Below are 13974 nucleotides of genomic sequence, written 5' to 3'. Positions count from 1 at the left end.
ATACAGACAGTCTATAAATGATATTCATCGGGAGCCACTTAACACCTTTATGGAGCTCCATACACCAAAAGTCGTTATCCGAGTCCAACCACCAACCTTTGCAGACGAAGTGTTTCAGCTGCCTTTGGCACATTTATGTTCCGGATATTGCAGTGAGTTACTCCCTCTGGGCCCACCCCGTCGAAACAGAGTATTTTCCGAGCCTCCCGTTAGATGAAGTGGACTATGACTACTGATGACTTCACTGCGATAACAAAGCCGCATAATTTTTTCATGACGTAGTGTCGTCTTTTCAAGCAGACTTTGGCTTATAAGCGGCCAATCGTTTTGTTAACAAAACCATTTAGCCAAAAATGTGCAGGATCGCTGAAGTTTACTATGGAACTGAGGAATTGAATCCATATGTGTTCAAAAAATTTATTTTTAAGTCAATCTTACTGTTTCGGATGGTTTGGGTGATTCGCCACAGCTGCAATTACAGCCTCGTTATTTTGATACATTTTTTCACCAGAATTACAAAGTTTTTTATAGGAAATCTGGATGCAAATTTGCGAACTAAGCTAGGAATCGCGGTACGGGAGAAGGGAGAGATATCTCTCCTCTCAACGTCAAAAAATTGAATTAATGAGAAAGTCACCGTTCATTAAGTAGGAATATTCATTACAAAACAATGTAAGAAGCTAATGATAATTTTTCTAACTGAACTTTATGCAGACCACAAATCTAAAAAGTTAACAAAATTCATAAATTTGTTATGATTTACTTGTCTTTTTCGGACGAACTACCTTAATGGAATACAAGTTTTGCTGTTATCTCGGCTGTTCAAGAGAGTGAGATTTGACAGTATTTGGAAAGGATAGACAATTTATAATTCAGATAAGTTCAATACATGGTAATTAGGTTTCAAGTCAACCAGGCAGAGGAAGAAGTGCTTAAGTATCGCCGTAAATAATAGGCGAATTAGTTTCAGTCTTATCAAATTGTATCAATAGCTTCCATATCTACTGAACGATAAGGGGGTCGATTACTTATCGAGAAATGTGAAGAATGTACAGTGGAAAGATGCAAAAGCAATAATTTGCAAAACACGCTAAATTTTTTTCAAAATTAATGACTTTGTAATTTTATTAAAATCAAATAACACACCGGGAAAATTGGGCAAACATGCAGAAGCACGCATTGTTACCATTCTTACTCACAACTATATTAAATAAGATCGGCAAAGTGCATGATGGACAGAATAATGAGGTGGCGCCTATCGTGGTCCCGTTACTTTGCGCTCAGCGAATTTGACAACTAGTTACGTGATTTTAGCTCCAGTATGGCCAGATTACCAATTTCGTAACTTGATTTATCATTCTTTTTTTTGTTATTTTTATTATTTTTTGTCTCGGAGTTTTAGTTCGTTCTTCATGACATTTTTCTAGCTTTTCTAATTAAAATGTCATGTTTATAATTTTGTAAAATCAATACATTTTTTTAATAATTATTTAAATAATTCACTCAGTTTTATTTAGCTTTACTTTTTTTTACATCTGGTGGCATTGCCCGCGATTGCAGGTGTTGTTGGTGTTCTTCTGCTTTCGGCAGTCAAATCTCTCTCTCGCTACTGCAGTGTTGCCTAGCTTTGGATATAAAAATGCACTAAAATGCCCATTCAAAGAAAATAACCCAACAAATTTTTATTGAATCACTTAAAGAACTTTGTATGCGTGACAAATTGTCTTTAAAATGTGCGTTTTCTTAAATAAATGTGTTATGCTTATGTATAATTTAATTTATGAGTTTTTTTTTTAAGCGAGACTCTTTTGTTAAGGGAACGACTTATTTGCTATATTTGAGGTTATGTGACTAGATAAGGTACTCTTTTTGTAAAAATGTCAGTGTGGTTTCTTTAGTATTTTCTGGTATTATGTTGTTTATTTTTACAATGAATATAACTCTTAATGTCCTATGTCTCACTAAGGATTGATGACCGGAAGAAACGATTACACCTCTATGGTTTTAATTCGCATTCAATAAATTCAAAGGCTTTTTAAAATGTGTAAAAAGGTTTTCAATCTTAAGAAGAGTTGAGAGAGGGGCATTCAATATTTTTGCATAACCTTAAATGGAGCCAAAAATTAAATTCACACTTTGAAAATATCAAATTTTATAAAAACCAGCTAATTTTCATTAGCACTAAAATCTTCTCAGAGTGACCTTTTTTATCCTTTTTTTGTTTAATAATATAGTTTGTTTTTTAACCTAAAGTTTCGGTAGCTTTAAATTAAAAAAACGAAACAAACACGAAACTTCAAAATTTTCGCATTTTCGGTATAAAAAAGCACTAAATTTATTGCGAAGAGCAAATGGTTGGCAATACTGCACAACTCAGCAAACGTGACGTCACGTACGCTCTGATGGGCGCAATCTTCTTTCTATCATTCTTGGGCAAAGTGTATGAAAAACGTGTATTATATTTACAAGTTATAACTTAGTGCGAGGGGTTCAGGAAGACGACAATAGTTTACCATAGTAAAACAAACCCAACTTGAAAACACGAAGTCCAGCCCACTAGACAGGGCTAGTTTACTAGACTACTACAACTACTGAATCAGACAGTTTACAAACAGACATTCGATGGCATTCATTGTGAGTCTCTTACCACCTTCCTAAGCTTCCGACTCCCGGATGTCGTCATGGGAGTCCAACCACCAGGCATCGCAGACGAAGAGCTTCAGTTGAATCATGAAAATCGCGAATCATTGGCTCAACAATGGACTCCGACATACTCAATATATGTCCATGAAGGTATTCCGCACGTTACTAATTCGCATGCCCTCTTAAATCCGCTCTTCCTCCATTTGGACTCAACTTGTCGAAAGGCATGTATCAAAACGAGGTAATCGCGCAATTATTACACTAAATTCAGCTCAGGTTCATAAAAGGTTAAAAATTAGTTCTCCCGGCCCTTTTTGATTGGCGTTCAATGTAGGAGGAATTGTAGTAACTGGACTTCATAAATATGAAAAATTGCATTGGACCCCAGTGTAGACAGTGAGTCAGCCATTAAAAACATGCATATTTAACAATTCGTATGTGAAGTGATTAATAATGTGTTAGGTGGTTGCTTCCAGTAATTAAAATTTTCAATAAATAAATTTATAAATTTTTTGTTTTGGCTACTTAGCTCACGGGATGCACTGTGCATTGGACAAACTTTCAAGACATGATAATTATCAATAATTTTTTCTGAAAGCACTAAATGAGTAGAAGGTGTCCCATATTGGGTATCTCAATAAGCGTACACTGAAATTAAAACTCAGTATTTATAATATTCGAAAAGCTTCGAATTTTTCATAGTAACAAAAAGTTAAGACTAGATGGTTAATGATCTTAGGCCTTTTGACAATATTGTTGATGACATTTTGGCATATTGCCAGCTTAATTCCATCAGTGATGCTTTAGGTCTCGTCTTTTAGATCGAAATTTAATAAGAAATATTTCTACACACACTTTCTGTAAAATCAAGTAATCCAATGACGTTCAACGTCTTCTTATTTTCCCCGCAGCGCATTCACTAATCAATAGTAGATTTTCACAATTTATTTTCGTTGTTCGACCGTACAGTTCTGCATGACTAGGCCTCAACAAAGGATACAACTTTCTAACCATGGCTGACATTTTCGATGGCTCGGCAAGTGACGTTTTGTAACTGCTGACAGGTATTTTTTTAAACTGCTGCATATTACCTAGTTGGCTTTGATAAACGTTAAACAGCGAAAAAACGGTGTAACGAGCTCTGTGTGAATGCATTCAAAAGCGTGCGATTTTACTTCTATTCTTCAGAATGTGATAGACTGGTTTAATTTTTCTTCTCATATCGAATGAATTTGTGGTACCGGTACGAAATTCGAATTCGCTACTTGAACTGAAACTACAAGGTGAAGTCCAAAATAAACAAGACTGGCGTCATACAAATTGTTTTGATGGCGTCATCTTCTTAATGAGTTAATGCGTTGAAAATTAGGTTTGAAAGGTTGGTGACATTCGGTTCAGTGGAAGCGCAGTTATTGCATCTAAAGTGTCAGTATGTTTGTGTCATCGGTACAAAACAAAGTTTCGAATAAAGAGCTAATATCAAATTTTGTTTTAAAATCGGTAAAATGTTTCCTGAAACATTTGAATTGATCAAAAAAGTTTATGGTGGTGATTGTCTATCTCGTGCCAGAGTTCAAGAGTGGTTCACACATTTCAGAGATGGTTGTGAGGACATATGTACATGACAATGAACATACGGGCCGCCCAAAATAAGTAATCAGAGAAAACTCCATCGAAATTGTTCGTAAATTTGTCAAAAATGAACCGAAATCACAGTTGAAATTCATGAAATCGGAGTTGAATATCTCTAAAACATCGATGTATAGCATTTCAACTGATCATTTGAGCTCATGAAAGGTCTGTGCACGTTTCAATCCGCACAAGTTAACTGAGGACCAAAAATTGCTAGAATTCAACATTCGAAAGACCTCATTAAAGAGACGAGAAAATACGACAACTTCCTTTACCACACTGGTATTTCCAACATGAACCTGAAACTAAGCATCAAAGTGCCGAATGAAAGGCCCCAGACGAGCCACCACCCAAAAAATCGCGTTTGGAGAAGTCAAAAATCAAGTTGATGCTCATTTGTTTTCTAAGGGAATTATTTACAAGGAGTTCATGCCAATGGACCAAACTGTCAATGCAATTTTCTATCTTGGCGTTTTGAAGCGTTTGTTGCATCGCATTCGTCGAATTCGCCCTGAATACCGCGAAAGAGGAAGCTGGCGCTTATTGCATGATAATACATCATCTCTTCAATCCAGTCTTGTGACTGATTTTTTGACTAGGAATCGCAATTTAACCATCAATCACTCAACGTATTCTCCTGATATGGCATCCTGTGACTTTTACCTATTCGGAAAATTGCATTTGGCCACGAAAGGAAAACGTTTTGCGTACGTAGAGGCAATCCAAAAGGCTTGTATCGACATCCTGAAGGACATTCCGGTTAATGGCCTGAAACACTCTTTCGAAAAGCTTTTACATAGATCGCGCAAAACAGTGTATCGAGGCCAGAGGGGACTATTTTCAATAAATAATCTCGAAGTTATCAGAACAAAGCTCCTGTCGTCTATTTTAGCTCAGTCTTGTTTATTTTGGACTTCACCTTGTATTACTTAAATTACACAGTACAAACATTAATAAAATGTTAAGCTCTTTATTTGAAAACGAATGCAAACTTATGCTTCCAATGGAGTATTTTGTAAGTGTCACATACTAATCACTCACGCGTGTACATACTCGTATACATTATACACATTTTTATAGCAATGAATGATTTATTTTACTTGGTTACTAAAAAAAATTGTATCGCATACGTGTTTTCGTTATGTAAAACTGCTAAGTGCGGAGACTGTTCAGCGTATCAAAACAAAAAGAACACGAACAGCCGAAAAAGCGTTGGAAAAGTGAAGATATTAGTGCAATAAATGCTGCAGGCCCCACTACGCAAAAAATTCTTATTCCCTTGCATTCGATTTACTTGAAGACGTCCTAGAATACGATTCGAGGTTAATTTAATTTAATCAAAGAGATATCCAACTGAAGCTGTGTGGTCGAGGGACAACTAGAGGGTTGGAACTTTGGTAAAACCAAACAAAATTTTTTTATCTAATATAAAACTTTTGGAGCTATATTTCTAGAAAATAATCGTATGTAAAATTATACGTGCAAAAAATTATGCATATAGAATTTATGTAGCAGTTTATTTGAGAAAATTAACTGCATTTTAGGTGAAAAAAAAAATTCAGATGCAAAATTCACTTCCGGATAAAATAATTAAATAAAAGCAAGAGAAAAGAATGACATACATATGTATGTATTGTACTTCAGAAAAAAGATACAAATTGTTATGTTCTTGAATCGATTAGTTGTTTTTTTTAATAAAAATTGGAATTTGTTCTTGTTTTTTAAATTAATTTATATTTAAATTAAGTTTGAAAGTAATTTGAATAAAATAAAATAAATTACTAAGTAAATTCTTGGAAATTTTTTGTATATCGGTTTCATGCAGTTAATTTTAGTGAGCCACTAACACATGCACATGGCCATGAATGATGAAATATAATGATGCGCTTTCCCAAGGCCGTGACGCCAATACAGGAAATAAATAAACAAAAAAAGAGGAAGAATAAGGGAAAGTGAGTGGAATAAAGAATACATCGTGCACACATATATTTGCATATGCAGATATCTGCACAAAAAAGGTTTGTTTATTTTCTCACTGATGCCAGTTAGTTGCCCAAGGGCCTTCGCATACGGGGCGATGTACTGCCGATGACGATACGTATGCTTGTCCGCACACAATGCAACTAGCTATCGCCAAAGTACGAGTTGTCAATATATCAAGCGATGAAAAGGAATTTATTTTATTTTCTCCATCTGGGGAGAAATAAAGAAAAGGCGGCACTGGATGCATCCGCACTTTAGGAATAACTCAAACAGCAAATAGTTCATTGCCACGAGGGAGTGCCCAGAGGATGATTACACATTTCAAACATTTTACAGGTTGTCTGAAAAAGATTTAAGGGGTTTGTAGAAATTGTGAAGCCGGCTATTAAAAAGCAAAATACAAACATGCGCGAATGCTTTAGCCAGGAGGTGAGGATTATGATTACGCTGAGGCAAGTATCATTCTTTTTGAGATTTTGGTGTCGTAGACGGAGTACAAGAAGATGTGGATTTCTCAGCCATACTCCGTAGGCAAACTTTAACAAAAGTTATATCTCACCATTTTAACTCCTCCATAGAACACTGAGGAAACTTTTTTCAAAAGCATTACTAATCTGCAGATAATTATTAAGAATATTTTTTAAATTACAAAATTACAAAGGAAAGTTCATAGAATATTGCTTAGTTGTAGATAAAAACCTTTCAGACATTCCTTTTGAATGCCAAATGCAAAACATTACATCAACAAACTACAAGCGTACAGGATATTTGCAGTACGATAAGCGTCATGCTAAATGCTTGCTTTGACGAGTTTAAGTAGCTGACGACCCGTATGCGGTTCACCAATTTAACACCTGTGTGCAACAACGAAGCATATGCTTCGCATACATTTTGTTGCATACGCTACCCTAACGCTAGGACCCATGGGTGAAGGCCCTAAGTCGCTAAAAATAAAGTAGCGGTTTTTGGAAGGCGCCACCTTTTGTATTATTTACTGAGATATATTGTTGGTAAAATTAAAAAAAAATGCTTTTCCTACAAGCACAAAATACAAACGCAGCAAAACCCACTCTTAACTGAATTGACATCCAACTCAAATACATTCAGCCGCCTCACGGAAGTCAAGTCAATAAAATATCTTCTTCATTCTTTATGAAACGTAATCGCGAATAAGAAATAATTAAGCCATTAGGCACACTTCATAAATACCGTTCAAGTTTTTTGATGTTGAGATAAACAATTTTTTTAATTCTTTTAAGTGCAGATAACAATAAATAATCGATAATATGGACTGCTTTTGTTGCTTCTGGAAATCAATGGTTTGAAATTAATTTTATATTTAATTAAATTATTAAATTATTATTTAATTAAATTAATTAAATTTATTGGTAATGTATATTTGCCTGTCCCACTGCATAAACTTTTGCAATGTACAAATTGAAAATAAATGAGAAATGTTACCATATAGCGAAGAATTTATTTTTCATTAATTTTTGTTTGACCTATCCCTTCCAAGCTCATATTTTGCCTCGATTGTGTAATCGATTTTAATGTTGATATTAAGAAATTTAATCTTAAGCTTTTTGTAAAATTTAACTGTTGTATTAGTCTGTTAGACAGCTCTCTGTAGACTGAAATAAATAAATAAATATCTAATATTAAAAATTACAATTGTTCCAGAAAATCAATTTAAAGAATCAATCACAACTTAAACATTTCTTGTTGAGAATTTATAAGTGTATGTAAAATATTATTATTGAATCATGGAAGTCAACAGCCAACGTTTGGGCAATTTACTTATGAAACTGGTCAAATCTAACCAGAATACATATTTACTTCTAAAACATTTTATTCTTATTCGGCGCTTATATCCTTTTGTTGGTTATTTGGTCGAGCTCCTCCTCCAATTTATGGTGTGTGTTTCTTGATGTTGTTCCACAAATGGATGGACCTACAGCTGTATGCCGCCACCGAATGGTAGGTGGAAATGCTATTAGAATAAACATTTTATAGTATTTTTTGGGCTTTCGTGACCACAGTGGGCTTTGAATCCGTACACTACCGAATGATAGTCACGTAAAATCAGCAGCCCAGAACCGTTGTTGATTTTTTTTCTGTAGTAGCAAAAGCAATGTCCATTTATGTATATGTATGTACGGGGAGTGCTGCTGGAGTGACAGTCCTTCGCCAGATATATAGTAAATCCGAGTTGTTCCGGTAACGTAGAAACAACTGTCGGAGGAACATGCCCATAATCGTCTGCTTATCTTGCTAGAAAGCTATTGAAAGTGAAACTTTTTCCAGCTGGAGCTCACAGCTCAATATGTACATTAATGTCAAGAATAAATTATAATCCAGTTATGAAATGACTCTTCTGCTGTTTCCTCGGTTCAATTACCTTGACTAATTCGGCTAACATAGTTTATGTGGTATTTCGAAGCACAGTTTTTCTCTCTTTTTGCCGATCGCTTTCAAATATCGAGTTCAGTTGCCGATGTTATGTTGTTGTATGTAGTAATATCATTGCGGAAAGTATTGTTATTTTGTAGCTATGAAACTCATATTATTATATTATATTCTTGAGCTATTTTTTTTTTTGTTCTTTGCTATTTCAGAATAAAAAATTAGTTTCAAAAAAGCTTAACAGCCAATTTTATAAAAACAAAGCGTGAAATAATCAAGTCCACATGTGCGAAGTGCAACAAAAACGTGTGCGGAGAGCAAAAAGTTGAACTCTGCAATAATTGCTCTTAAGATGAACAACGAGTTATTTTTTAAGTTCTATCATACATATTTTTTTAATTTATTTTCTTTTGTTTTTAAAGAATTTTGTTATTGGCAAATTTTTTCATTTATGAGTTTAATTATTTTTTTTTACACGAGATCCCAAAGAATGTGCCTTGCAAGTATTTTTTATTTAGTAGCAAATATTTTTTAAAGATACATTTTTAAAATTTAAGGAATAACAATAATTTTATTTGTACTGTATTTGACGGTACTTAGAATGAATAAAAATAATTAAGCGTTTTTTGGTGAATGATATCTGAGACCAAAAAAGCAGCGTTAAACATACAAATCGACTTAGAACTATCATTCGCGCATAAAAAATAGCATTAGTTCTTTTGGGCTAAAAATTTCCCTTTCCCTTAATTCAATAATTTCTCTTTTAGGCTAATCCAACGCCTTTTCAAAAATGTCGGAAACCTTCTAACTTTTTCACCATTTTTTTGACACCAACCATGTAATTATTTCGTCGCTTACTGCCGCGACCGAAAGCCTTTTCTTTCTCATATGTAAAAACCCTTGACAGAGTAGTTTTTCCATTATTGGGTACTGTGAAGGGCTCATATCCTTTCCTTTCCTTTCAATGCAGATGCAGCGTTTTCATTTATTTTTGAAGTGAAACTTCTTAGGCGTCGATAGACGAGCGAGAATGGAGAGTAAAATTTCAAGGCCATGCAACGTTTTGGGCATTTTCGTTCCGCGAGAGAGAAAAAAGATATAACGTAGAGGAAAGGAGAGAGAGAGAGCTATACCTTATATATTTTTTATGATGAGTTTTTGTTGTACAGTACAATAGTTGAAACTGTTCGGCGCCGCTGCGACTATTTAAGACTGTTCAGCACTGTGACAACTAACATTTAGAATGACGGCCGCTACGACTGCGTCTATTAATGCATTTTGTTCTTGTAGTCGCTAGGTATAGAATTTTAGCTTTGGATGACATACGCATTTAGAGGAATAAACTGAGTGCCCTGTGTGTGCGTACTTAGGTGTATATTAATAAGCATTGTTTTGCTGGAAGTTCAGAAAACAAATATATACGTACATAGGCTAGGGCATTAAGTGCGCGTACGCACATACAAATACATATGTACATGCATATGCTAAAGATAATTGTTTTGGCATTTGTTAGGCAGGAATTTGATCATTAGGATATTTACTCCCTAATTATTGCATGAAATATGATAAGGCGATGCTCGTCAGGTAGGTAATGGTTGCTGCAGTGCGTATGCACATACTATGTAAGTAACACTCAATTCTTATAGTGATAGATAGATAGTGATAGATGCATTTGAACTTTTGCACAAACATAACTAACATGATATACATACATAGGTATGTATATATTAAGCAACACTTACTTGGATGCTCTATGAATTCTCGTCTAAAATTATGTTTGTAAATTTTGTCTATTTGTATTCTCTGCAAATATTGTGACTTTATTTAGATATATATTCTTTTTCTCTCTTTCTCTCTCTCCCATTCTCTCTCGGGTCTCTCCCTCTTTCTTTGTCTGTCTTGAAAGTTTCACTACTGTTATTTGTATTACGCTACACGCACTTTTTATTTCACATATTGTAGACCTAGTCACACCATATTTATTAACCCAATTGGATTGACAATATCAGTCACCAATCCCAATGGCAATTCAAATCCTCGAGCTAATAATTTATTAGACAATAATTTTGCTTCGCATAGATTAAAAAAAATGCAGGTGTAAAATGTATAAAGTTTATTGTTAAACAAAGTTTAGAATTATGTAATAAGTTTTACTGGGAATTCTTACTCAATGTCAATTTCTTTTTTTTAATTGTAACTAGAAGTAATACTGAATTTTATCTTTAAATGACAGATTGTATGTAATAAAAGAAGTTTAAAATGGATTTACTTTGAAATTGCGACAACTGAATTTAGGGATAAAAGTGGTACCGTTAAAGCTGGAGTCTCTTCTCTCCCAAAAAAAATACACACTTATATTTGCTGGTCTGCTGTAGTTTTCGAGTTATTTCAAGTTAAAATTTTTAAATTGGTTAACCACACAACGACATTTTCCTATGAAGGTAAGCACTGATCTCAATTGTTTTACTTTCACAAACATTTTATAACATTTAAAACTGTAACATTTTTATTGTTTTAATCAATATTTATAAAAAACATCATACTAAAATATAATTTTAAACAACTTCAATTGTTTAAATTTGGGAGTGAACAAAAGCGTTGCCAGATATAAATGGATATATTTGGAGACGGTAACATGTTTAACCCAAAAAATCAGTTGCCTTCATTTCAAAGTTTCCCCGTTAAATTAGTAACACTTGCACAATTTCGTGAGTATTACAAATTATTAGACTTTTCGCTTAAAATTAAAAATCTACAATTTTCATGCATGATTAAGAATTTTTCATGCTTGAAATTCTTTAAAAATTAAAAACCAAACGAATTCAACGAAAGATCGTCCCATAAGTTCACCTTGATTAAAAAAAATAGTAGGGTGTATAAATTGTATACAACTACAATTATTAATCCATTAATTAAAAATAACTAAATAAACGTATAGTACCTGCTAATCTGCAATGTTATTAGCATGCGGATACTGAATGGGCTTGAGCGTGACTTTCATTCGGTTGTCTCGAGGTTGAAGCTCATAGAGGCATAAAACATCAAATGACAGAAAAAAGTTGTTTGTAATAGCCGGTGGCGGCTGCCGTGGCCGAATGGGTTGGTGCGTGACTACCATTCGGAATTCAGAGAGAGAACGTCGGTTCGAATCTCGGTGAAATACCAAAATTAAGAAAAAAATTTTTCTAATAGCGGTCGCCCCTCAGCAGGCAATGACAAATCTCCGAGTGTATTTCTGCTATGAAAAAGCTCCTCATAAAAATATCTGCCGTTCGGAGTCGGCTTGAAACTGTAGGTCCCTCCATTTGTGGACCAACGTCAAGACGCACACCACAAATAGGAGGAGGGTGTTAATGTATACATGGGCGCTAATATTTTATATTTTCTTTATAATTTTTACCTGCTTCAGCTGCTTCCAGTTTGTGGTAGAAGTATTCGATTTAATTTGCTGCAGAAATAACTGGTATTGTATGCAGAAGAAGTATCGGCGTTGGTCGAACAAAAATAATTTGCACAAATTATTTTATTTAATTGTAGATATTTTTATTTTTACATATTTCTTATCACTTCACTGCACTCACACATCCACAAACTAATGCCAATACTATTTCTAATATTTTGTTTTAGTGAACGATTTTTAATATTTCAATGCATTTACACTGCCGCCTGCCAATCGAATTTGTATATTTGCATTACAATAGTTTGTAAGTGACAGTTACTCGTAGGAGCGTGAGTGTTGGTGTTACTATTTGGCGAATGCACATGAAGTCACGAATGCAATTCGTTTCGCTGCGACTGCTGGTGCTGAAATGTTTTAAATTTGGCATCAAGTTTTTTTTTTCGTTTGTAATTTTAGTATAAATGTTGAATATTCGAGAGGCAGCAAATCACGTTTACACATGCACACACACATCCGAATAAATTTTGTGCAATGTCGAATTTGTGACGACAATCTTTCGGCAATGCAATCGCACTCGTAGCAGCATCGTTTTCACGTTCACATTCAGTCAGGTTCAAGTTCAGTCAGGTCAATGGTGCACTTTCAAGTTCACAACATTCTTAGATAAATGGGCATCCTGCATGTGTACGTATGTACGTATGTACATATGTATTTATGTATGTACATATATGTATGCGTACTTAGTAAGCACTTACCATCTCTTTGCACGGTTTCATTCACTAATAATTTTCATTCACCCCATCAAAGGCTTTTGGCTGCCACCACCTAAATGTTTAGGTGGACAATTTTATTATGCAAACTTTGCCGCACATGTTATAATTAGGTAAGATTGTGGTATTTATTGCTTCTGGGGCTTATGCTTCCTTACGCAAATAATAAAGTAAATATACTTTTAGCACTACTCAGCGGTATTATGCCGATGTTTCCATTGATTTATTATTTTTTTCTTTTACACCAAAACGTTCACACCTGAGATAACTAGTAATTGATTTTACACAATATTGCGCCTACAACAATTACGCGCTACTCAAACCTAACGGCTGTTTTGTTATGTTAGCACCACTCACGCAACAAACAGTTAACACTGACAGTTATTTATTTCATTTCTTTGTTTGCCACTGATTAAGGGCCACTGCTATTGTAACAGAAGCTTTTTATGACCTTATTGGTCGGGTTCTACTCGCAAACTGAAATTTGCCGATTTAAATATAGAATTCACAATTTTTTTACATTTCACCACTTTTGTTAACAGCGTCGCAAGAAGCTCTTGTGAGAGTTTCCAAAGCGGATGCGGCTTGCCGGACGCTGTCGTTTCATGCTCGGCCAATACAATTCACAATCGTGTTGCTGGCAGACAATCGTTTTACTCAATAAACTTTTGAATAAAAAAACAAAAATCTACTGGAAACTTTCGCTGTCTTCTCACAAAGTTTTTTTTTTTTGCATTTTATAAGTATTAAATTAAAAAAAAAATTGGTAAACCTAAAGATATATATTATAATTAAATTTGACAAACATTTGCATTTTCTACATACATATGTACTTCACACTTTTTCAATATGTATTTATGTGCGTACATTTGTATGTACACTTCGAAAACCACCCACTGAGAGTAGTGAGCAAATACCAGTAAGAGTCAGAATCATGCAATTCTTTTGAGTTTTCGATGTGGAAGCCGACAATCGCTGCATGAAAACGATTGAAAGGCCGCGTAGCTATGACACTACATACTTAAATATGTATATATAAAAAAATTGCTATAATTGTTGTTGTTGTTTATTATCATTTCCTCATATATGTTCGTGTACTAAACAGAAAGAGAGGCGTTAAAAAAGAGAACTTTGAGTGCTTCA

General features: G+C 34.3%; 1 protein-coding gene across 4 annotated transcripts in view; it reads right to left on the bottom strand.

The window, feature by feature from the left end:
• Nucleotides 1-13326, bottom strand: part of LOC129237382 (uncharacterized) — a 40681-nt gene extending 27355 nt beyond the window's left edge. Inside the window, exons 1-2 of one of the 4 annotated variants that reach the window (XM_054872088.1) lie at nt 12817-13326; nt 12062-12737 (exon numbers count right to left, since the gene is read on the bottom strand). The gene's annotated coding sequence lies outside the window, so the exon portion shown is untranslated. Of the gene's footprint in view, nt 1-12061 lie in introns of all 4 variants that reach the window. The other 3 variants (XM_054872089.1, XM_054872090.1, XM_054872091.1) reach the window with 3 other exon arrangements.
• Between the last annotated feature and the right edge of the window lie 648 nt (nt 13327-13974).

The sequence above is a fragment of the Anastrepha obliqua genome, chromosome 2, assembly GCF_027943255.1.
Source record: "Anastrepha obliqua isolate idAnaObli1 chromosome 2, idAnaObli1_1.0, whole genome shotgun sequence".
Classification (NCBI taxonomy): domain Eukaryota; kingdom Metazoa; phylum Arthropoda; class Insecta; order Diptera; family Tephritidae; genus Anastrepha; species Anastrepha obliqua.
The sequence above is the reverse complement of the archived record's forward strand: the minus strand, read 5'-3'. Positions and strand labels throughout refer to the sequence as shown.